This window comes from Elaeis guineensis, chromosome 1, assembly GCF_000442705.2.
Source record: "Elaeis guineensis isolate ETL-2024a chromosome 1, EG11, whole genome shotgun sequence".
Classification (NCBI taxonomy): domain Eukaryota; kingdom Viridiplantae; phylum Streptophyta; class Magnoliopsida; order Arecales; family Arecaceae; genus Elaeis; species Elaeis guineensis.
The window spans coordinates 109,903,811-109,913,288 of record NC_025993.2 but is presented as its reverse complement, the minus strand read 5'-3'; positions in this window follow the sequence as shown (position 1 = coordinate 109,913,288).

Here is a 9,478-nt window from a genome sequence, read left to right as displayed (position 1 = left end):
CTGACCATCATAGAGGTGTGGGATTGAAAATGGCTACAGATGCAGGCGGTGAATACCATCCGTATGTACCTAGCGGATGAAGTGGTGATCTATGTGCTTAGCGAGACTTCTCCAACGGTGTTGTGGTCGAAGCTTGAAAAGTTGTACATGGCGAAGTCTCTCACCAATACTCTTTTCTTTTGGAGACAGTTTTATCAGCTGTGGATGGTTGAGGGACAGAGCATACAGGAGCATCTCAGTCATTTCTAAAAGATCCTCACCAACCTCCTCAGCATTGGCGAGAATGTTGAGGAGAAGACTAGGATATTAGTTTTGCTGGCGTCGCTTCCCTCTTCATACGAGTTCTTGGTGACTACTCTTCTAGTGGGTAAGAGCACTATCAAGATGGACGAGATCACTACGGTGATACTCCAGAATGAGGTTCTCAGGAGGGAGAACTCGGCTTCGAGCTCAGGTGGTGGTAGCTCAGCTTTGATGACTTCTAGAAGAGCGGAGGTGGTAGACAGAGCGACAGAAGATCGCAACAAGGACGGTCCAAGTCCAGGAGGGACTTGAGCAAGATCAGATGTTATCGGTGTGATGAGTTGGGACATCTAGCTAGAGATTGCTCTCAACTCAAAAATCGGATGATGACTGCTGTGGCGACGGCCAGTAATGATTCAGAGAGAGATGTCCTAGAGATATCTGATGAGGTATCTACTTCTTTCCAGCAATGGATATTAGATTCTGCATGCACCCATCATGTATGTTATAGAAAGGAGTAGTTTGACTCCCTGGAGAATAGTGAGGGTACTGTTTATCTGTCGGATGGATTGAGCTGTGCGATCAGAGATATCGGGATGGTCAGCTGGAGGACACATGACAGTGCAATGAGGAGATTGGAGAAAGTTCAATACGTACCTAATTTCAGATGGAATCTAATCTCACTGAGCAGACTGGATTCGAGAGACTACAGGATGGTAGTTGGTGGAGGAATCCTGAAGGTGCTACGTGACGATAGGATTGCTCTGGAGGAGAAGAAGGGGAGGAGAAGACATTATTACCTGACAGGGATCCCTGTGCGAGGTAGAACTTCAGGAGCTAGGTGGAGCCCAAAGCGAGGTGGAGCTCCAGGTGGAGGTGGATCAGGTATGAGATAGGAGACTCGGAAGGATGAGAAGCGACATCGCAAGGTGAGATTTTTATTGCCACAGGATGATACCTCGAGTAGGTCTCAGGTCTGGAGGAGCACAACATACGATGAAGATGGGATCAAGCGGTCTGGCTCGACTCCCATATTTGCCCAACCATGATCAGCAGGCGATTGCCCCAGGACATGGGGGTGAGGAGATCCAGAAGCTCTCAGAGTCAGAAGGAGGCCGAATATCGAGTCGAGGTGGAGATTGTTAAGATTTGACACCTCAAGATTTAATTCATATTGAGCCCACAGTGAGGTCTGCGATAAAAAATAGACTCAAACGAGATCAAGATCACCTCAAACAAAATTCGGATGGTCAAGATACGTATAAGAGAAGTCGGCACGAAATTTGGAGTGATGGAAGACCGCCGGCAGTCAGCGACGGGCCGACGAAGTGGCGGCGGCACGGTCGTACGAGGTGGGGCGCGCACGAGGGCTGGGCGTGTGGGGTGCGGCCCAGGCCCGGGCACGTGAGGCACGGCCCAGGCCTAGGCGCGCAGCGCGGGTGCGGCCCAGGCCCAGGCATCGCTGGGAGCCCGATTGCCCGGTCCACCATGGACCAGACGGTGCACAAGAGGCTGTATGGATCGCGTGGGTGTTTTCCATGCGTTTCTTGCAGTCCACGATACTATTCCGTGGACCGATCGTGATTGGATGGCTCTAGGAGGCTCGCGGTGATGATCCGACGGTTGAAGGGGTTTTCGGACTATTGTTTGGGCCTGATTAGGATTTTTAATCCTAATCTAACCCAGGTTTAAGGCCTATAAAAGGCCTTGATCACGAAAAAAGGTGTGGTGGCTCGATTTTTTGCCGCAGAGAGCCTGAGAACACCCGTGAAGGAAGAGAGAAATGCGGTATTGAGAGGTGAAAGAGCAAGAGGCTCTTGGACAGAGGACAGCAGTCACTTTAGGAGTTCAGGAGGTCTTCCTAGAGAGAGAGCTTTTATAAGGAAAAACTTTCTGTGAGGGAGAAATTGGGTATTCGAGGGTTGAGGGTGAAATCTCCTTTTGTAATATTTCTTTTCTCATAGTGAAGTTTACATGTCCCATGGAGGCGATCCTTTTTTTGGTTGATTCACATATTTAATTTTTTCCTATTTATTTCTTCTTTCTTCCTGCTGCATCGCGTGGTATCGAAAAGATCTTGAAAAATGATGTCCTAACCAGACATCCACCCAACAATCAGTTGGAGAACTAATTTACCGTAGAAAAATATGAGAAGGGGCATCCCATATTTTTTTGGGCATATTTTGGATTTAGAATTGTGAAGGGAGGCGACATCTTGTAGTAGAGTCAAAGATCCTTAGGACTCTTCACCCAACCTCTTACACACCTATAAAAAAGGATTTTTATTTTTGTTTTGAGCATGTAAGAGAGTAGAGAGAGTGCTCTACACAGTAAGGGTCTTGGGGCATGAGTTCTTGATGTGGAAAAGTAGAGGAGGGTCCTCTGCTCTTGGTGTGTGCGTAAAAATCATGTTTCTAAGATTTTGGTCCTTAGAGTTTGGGAAGAGAGAAAAAATAAAAAAAATTATTTTTCTCTCCATCTTTTTTTCACCTCTTCATCTCCTCTAGATGATCATCTTCAACCGCTAGAAAGATTTTAGAGATTGAAAGAAAGGATCCAGATCAACCAAGAAGAAGGTCTTCGCATGAGCTCGTACTTCCGAGAAGACCGATCAGATTGGGACTTCGAGTGAATTTTTCATAGAGATCGGACGTGTATACAGCTATGAGCAACCAGCAAAAATCCTCTCCATCATGTCTCTCAGTAGTTGTGATCATCGATCCACACTCAGGTATCAAGTTCTGAACTCAGATTAGAAATAGATGTGATCTACTGCTCACATGAATGCATGCTGATTTTATCTTCAGTGTTTTTCAGATTTTATATGCAACATATCATGTCATAGATCTTAAAATAGGTTGATTTGATGATTAGATCATATGCATATTAGATTAATTTAGTTAATCTAATAATCTTTCGATGTAATTTATTCGAAAAAATTTTGAAATACATGCATAAAATTGCCTACGTTCTCCAACAGTGATATCAGAGCCTAGGTTCATTATGATATGATTTATGTGCATATTAAATCTAAAATTTAATTTTATTTAGATTCAATATGTGATATTTAGATCTGAATTTAATTAATGATAGATCGTACAAACTGATATAAGGTTGTCTTACTGTAAGGTTTATGCCTTACAATGAAAAGGTTGTCTTAGTTTGTACTGATCCTTGATAAAATTTGATTTTATGTCATGCATGTAATATTTATGATCTGATTTAGATATGATCTAAAATTATAATCAGATCTGATGTAATTTAGATTAGATCTAAATTCATGCATATATGATATGTGATTAGATTAGATGATTCGATTAGCAAGTACTTAGATTGGGTTGATCACCAGGCTGTTTGGTAATAGGAGAAAGAAAGATTTAAAGGCCCTCTCTTCCTATTTGATGGGATACTCTTATGGCGTATAGGGGTATCATGTGATTAAATCTCATAAAGAAGAACGCGAAAGGAAGAATTTATTTTTTTGCAAAATCTTAGATCTTGAAATCTTAGGTTTATTATATGTGATACAAAATTATATGAAAAATAAAATATCTAATCTATATGATTAAAATTATTTTAATCATAAAAAAATAAAATCTTAAATCATAAAAATTTTAGATATGATCTAAAAGGTGTTTATGATTGATTTTATTTTAGTGTTATGTAAGATTTTTTCAGATCTGAAACTTTTTGAGAAGTGCTTGGACAATCACTGAGCTGATCCAGTTTTGAACTGAGTTAACCCAATCTCCTTGTATAGCCGACTCAATATTGATTGAGTCGACCCAGTTTTAGAATAGAAAGTTCTTGCATAATATTTATTATAAATTATTTATAACATAAAAAGATTAAAATTATTTCAAACTTAAATCTAAACCCATGTTAATGCTGAAACTTAATTAAGAATTAAGTGTAGAATCAATTAGATCTAAACTTATGAATTAAAGATCTAATGACATTGCATAAAATATGGGAGCATGGGTTAGCTCAAATCAGGTTCTTTTAATTGGGTTAGACTTAAGATTAGAATTAAAAAATTAATTGACTATGTAGAAAATTTGATTAAGTCTAATCAAATATGAAATTAGATTAATCATAATTTCTCTAATATAATAGTTGTAGATGGTCAAGTCCATATCTTTGATTAGACCAAATAGACCTTAATTATGACTCAGTGGTTGAATCCGAATCATTAGGTTGGTCAAATCGAAACTAATTAACCAATTGATGTCTAAGATAATTTCGATATTCCGACTGATAGTTTTTAATTAGAAGCGGCTTATCTGACTATTTCGATGGTGTCTAAGGCAAGCTTAGCAGACCCTCCAACCGATCTCACTTATCTGACCAATTTGATGGTTTATGTCCTGATTAGACCGTTAAGTGATTCGAGTTGACCTATGTCATTAAAGTTGATCAGTGTGACTGATCTAGATGTCATTTCAACCAGTATGATCCTAATCCAATTCAATGACTTAGTAAAGTCAGTAGGAGGATTGTGGTTTACTGATTGATCTCTTTTTTTTTTAACTCATAAATTAAATTTTTAAAATTATTAGGTCTATAAAATGAGCTAGTTATGGGGATAACTAGATTATAGTCTCCCATTAAGATGAATGATAATGGGTCCATCATTTCTGATTGACATTGTAGGCGCCATCCGTTTGGTGTTCTCTCTGAATGATGAAATTATCATTTATCATATGATGACTCTGTTGTACTATCTGATGATGGTTGGATTGATCAAACTATCCTCAGACCTAATCATTCATTAGTTAGAATCAGTGAGTAGGTTCATGTTAATAGTTTGACCTAATCGAGACTTTCAGTGGAGGCCCATCACTTACTAAAATGAAACCTGAGATAAAATTAATTACTAAAAATTATTTGGATAAATAATTGATTGAGAACCTACCCATAGATGCATATGGATTGACCGAGCCATGTTCAGACTTGTATACAGTCTGTGTGGATTCTAGTACCCTCTAAAAAATTAGGATAATTCTTCAAATTGGAGGTAGATGCCACCAATTCGACCAAAATAGTGTGAGAACCTTTAGACTAAAGTTCAAATCTTTAGGCTTAATCAATTCATAAATATAGAGATCTTGAGTTTTTTCTTTCAGTTATGGCTAGATGTCCGTTGCTCCATTCACTGTTTGACAGTGACTTATTTATAGGATCCAACTTCGATAGATGGTATCGTAAGTTGTAAATAGTTTCAGAGCACGAATATATCCTAAATATGATTATGGATGCAGCACCTGAAGTTTCCACATCAACACACATGATGTGATTAAAGGTACTTTTAGAAGTGGCTAAATGATCATATCACCATGTAATATCTTTGAGAGCAGTGAAAAAATCATGAATTTAGTTGTAAATTCGATGATGCTCAGTAGGAGAAAATTTTTTAAATATTGAAAGAGTTCTTTTGCACCTCTGAAGATGTATCTTTAGTGGGATAACAATTCTTTAAGAAAAAAAAGAAAAGAAGGTGCTAAAGAGTTGTACTTGGACTGATGAGCTCGAACTAACAAAAAGTCTAAGATTAACCTAGTCTGACAAAGTCACCTGATCAGACAGGTTGAGGAAGAGAAATCAGTAAAAAATTGCTGGACAAGGTATTTATAACACCTTGTGATTTTTCTATCTGTGACACTACTATCTGGATATTAGATATCGAAAGTCCATATAAATTGTTGCAACGACTTCAGGTTAGTAGAAAATTTAAAAACAGCAAGAAGTTCCAGAATGTTGAAGATGAAAGTTATATTCTAATCTTGATTTTAAGAATCGTCGAGTTTATTTTCAATTCTAATAATATTATTTTAATAATTATCACTATTATCTAATAATTTTTGTGATATCATTATGAATGATGTCAAAATCATGTAGACAACTAAGAAATGACATTTACGAAAGATCACAATCTATTAGTGTAATGTATACATTAATCAAACATCCTAAAATAGATAATATTATAAATATCTATCTTTCACAATTTAGGCCTGATCATTTAACAAGAATAGGATCAACAGGAGATAATTCTCAAAGTCAATGATTATGAATCATTGTCAACTTATCAATTCTATCTTTTTAGTAAGATGATCGAATCACCTTTTACTGAAAAAAGTGAACGAGCTAATGATATTCTGAATCTGATATATACTGATGTATTGGATGTACGAACATATTTGTCATAAATTTAGATTATTTAAAATATTCAAATAATTTTTTAATAAGGTAAAGAAATAAACTAGAAAGAGCATTGAAATTCTTCGGTTAGACCAAAGAGGAGAATGCCCTTCCGATGAGTTTTTGATATATCTAGAAGAGAATAAGATTCTCTCTTATTAGAATCGACTTTGTTAGACATAGTTCGATCCATGATGGAGTTTGCAAGTCTGCCAGTCTCCTTTTAAAGTTATGCTCTTAAGACTCTTGTTAAGTTCTGAGCTGGATTCTAAATTAATCAGTTGCAATGACTCCATATGAGATATGGAGTTGGCGTAAGATGATACTTTCTTACCTTAGGATTTGAGAGTGTTCAGTTTATGTTAAATATTTGTAGACCAATTAGCTTGGATCTCGATCCTATATATATTATTTTGTAGGATATTCCAAAGAATCTAGAGGATATAACTTCTACTATGTTAAAAAATAAGAGTTGTTTGGCATTTCTTTTAGACAAAGAGTACCTTGATGAAGGTACTGATGCCTTTAATGTAAAACTTATAAAGTTCAACAGGTAGAAGAACTGACACAATCTAGTGAACTCATAGAAACAGATTTGATTAGATCAAATCTCGAATCCATTGTAGAGGCACCATTAAGAAGATCTGGTAGAGTACTACGTCCATCAGATAGATACTTCGGTATCTAGATCCGGGATGTGATTCTGTTGAACTCGATAAGAACAATAAAGATCTGATCACCTACATGGATGCCATGTAGAGGTTCGACTCTGATTAATGGTTTGGAGCTATACAGTCCAAAATTGAGTCCATGAAGGTCAATGGTGTATGGACACTCGTTAATCCACTCGAAGAGATAAAATCTATAAGGTGTAAGTGGATGTTCAATAAGATCAGAGAGCGCAGATGAGAAGGTTGAGACCTACAAAGCTCGTCTGGTTGTCTAAAGATATTGTCAACGTTATAGTATTGATCATAACGAGATAATTTTTTCCTATGGCAATGCTAAATATTTCAAAGTTAGAACGTGCATTTTGATAAGTGATCAAAATGCATGGCTTCGCTGAGAACGAAGAAAAATCCTGAAAATACAAATGGGTTAATAGTTTTATGAGTGTATTTCTTATTTTGTATGTAAATAATTTTTTTTTAATCAAAAATAATATTTTTTACTTTACAGGGAATAAAAATTTTGCTGATATTATTATTCTCCATAAAAGACTTTGGAAAAAGCATCCTTCATCCTAAAGGTGAAGATCTATAGAGATAGATCTAAGAGGTTGCTTGAGTTTTTTCAGTCCAACATACATAGAGTGTTTATAAGTAGAATTTGTTCTATCATGTATACTATGTATGAGATCGGGTATGGTATACTCACTAGAGTAGTGAGTAGATACTTGCAAGATTCAAGTGAGAATCACTGGAAGGTCATTCTTAAGTATTTGAGAAATACTAAGGACCGATGACTTGGTTATGGAGAATTTGACTTAAAACTTATAGAATTTGATTTCAATTTTTAGTTAGATATAATAATAGCAAGAACATATCAGAATATATCTTTCTCCTAAATAATGGAGCAATCTGCTGGAAACATTCCAAACAGAGCAATATAGCCAAATTCAAATTATGAGACAGAATATATTGTAGCATTCGATGCTTGTAAGGAAGTTATGTGATTGTACAGGTTCACTGACAAGCTAGGAGTAGCACCCTCCGATGAGAGTCCTACTGTATTGTACATCATTGGAACCATAGCTCATGCCAAAGAGCCGAAGTCCCATTAGCTTATTAGGTATTTTGCATCGCTACCATCTTATTTGAAAAATCTGTTAAGATGACGTCAATCTTTAGAAGATCGACAGAAAAGAGAACTTGACCAACCTATTTACTAAAGCCTCGGTATCTAGGAGTTCTGAAATGATAAATTGAAGATGAGTATATAATACTATATTGATTGGCTTTAGTCCAAGTAGAAGTTGTTGAAAAATATATCCTAAAACCAATCATTTGACGATTGTGCTAATTATAAATATATATGAATTGATCAATAATAAAAGTTATTTGACTTTTTTCATTACAAGATTATATTTATCGGATAGTCCTTAAATTGGTTCATGACCAAACGATACGCTATTATTAAGACGACAGCGATATCAAGTGTAGATCGTTATGTGTCATATGCATTGGTTGTCCTCATAACCAAATGATATGGAGACACTGATATGGCATGCATGTGAGATGTAAGAGTACATCATCATTGAACATGACCAACTGCGGAGCACTCTGCTGTCAAGAGTAGTTCGCAAAGGGTATAGATATAAGTGTCCCTCTGATCTAAGATCACCATGATGACTTGCAAATAACTCACTGTACTTTGATGTCGGACTAACTGAGTTTCTAATTCAGTGATGAAAGATTTTTAGGTGCAGTCAAGTACTTATCAAGTCGGTGCGTGAGTCAAGATGGGATTGACCCCTTCGAATTAGTAGGAGTTAATGTATCAATGTATTTCAATTTAGCAAATCTAAGTCTGGATAATCCATATGATAGATTTGAAAAAGATTAAAATATAATATGGATGACTTATTTAGGATTGACTGTTAAATCCTAAGTCATCCTCGAGCATTAGGATCAAAGGAATGAATTATACGATAACCATATGTCAATAGATTCTTGAATATTGCTTTATCTTCATTCGACCTATCCGGATATCGAGTCACTATTGCTAGATGGTTACATAGATTGATTCAAAAAGTTATTCCTATGCTACCGACTTAGGTTCGAACCTATGAGGTCGTACTCAAAAGAAATTTTTGACTGATCATGTGGCTGATCAATAATTGAGAATCATTCAATGGCTCAATCATCAATTCAATTGAGGTTAATCTTATATAAAAGTTATAATAAATTAATTCACCAAGTGTTAGTGAATTAATGAAGGATTAATTAGTAATTAAATTATTAATTAGCTCAATTTGATTGAGTAAAGAGGATTAAATAAAATCTAATTAAATTAGATTCAATTAGATTTAACCTAA